The following is a 711-nucleotide window of genomic DNA, read 5'->3' as shown; positions in this document are numbered from 1 at the left end:
AAAACCCGGGGGTGTTTTTGGGCCCCCCCAGGAACCGACACACCCCTCGGTCGGAGCAGCCCCACGATTGGGTTTGTTTCGAAGCCTTCTAGAGAAGGCGCGAAAACAGGACCCGAAGCCTGGGTTCTGCACCTACCCCGTATCTCCTGGGGGAAAGATGGTATGTCTCGGCAAGCTTCGCGTGACGCATCCAAGTTTTTCTCTTCACGCGTTGAGAGGGGTGGGGGCCCCGCGGCCCTAGGCGGGAGTTGCTTTTGTGGGGTCACTCCTGTGGGGGAAATCGCAGGCGGGCACAGGCCCAATCATAAAACCCCGGGGCCTTCATTTGGCAAGGCCTCGCGCTTGACTCTCCCAAAGCTTATCCACCCCACCCGAAGGTGCTGCAGGCTTCCGCTCTGAGGGGATCGCCTCTTCATGCTTGTACGGGCGGGAGCGCAGACGCTTTCCTGTCGCTCGGGTGGCGAGGGGGAGCGAGGCCTGAGCAGAAGGGTGGGATGGTGGCTCCCGGAGAATCGCTCACCACCGACTGGCTCCCAAGGGTTGACGCATTTCCACTTTTTGGGAACCGCCAAAAGCCAGGTCCCCGCTGCTGTCGCCCCCTGGAAGGGAAGAACAAGGTTTCAGGGTGAGCTGCTGAGGGAAAGGCTTTTATTAACTGCCTTCTGTCTTTGACTTTATCTACGGCCACCCCACGTCTTCTCTCTCTTAATT

This window comes from Penaeus monodon, chromosome 25, assembly GCF_015228065.2.
Source record: "Penaeus monodon isolate SGIC_2016 chromosome 25, NSTDA_Pmon_1, whole genome shotgun sequence".
NCBI classification, from domain to species: domain Eukaryota; kingdom Metazoa; phylum Arthropoda; class Malacostraca; order Decapoda; family Penaeidae; genus Penaeus; species Penaeus monodon.
Note: the sequence above shows the minus strand (reverse complement) of the source record.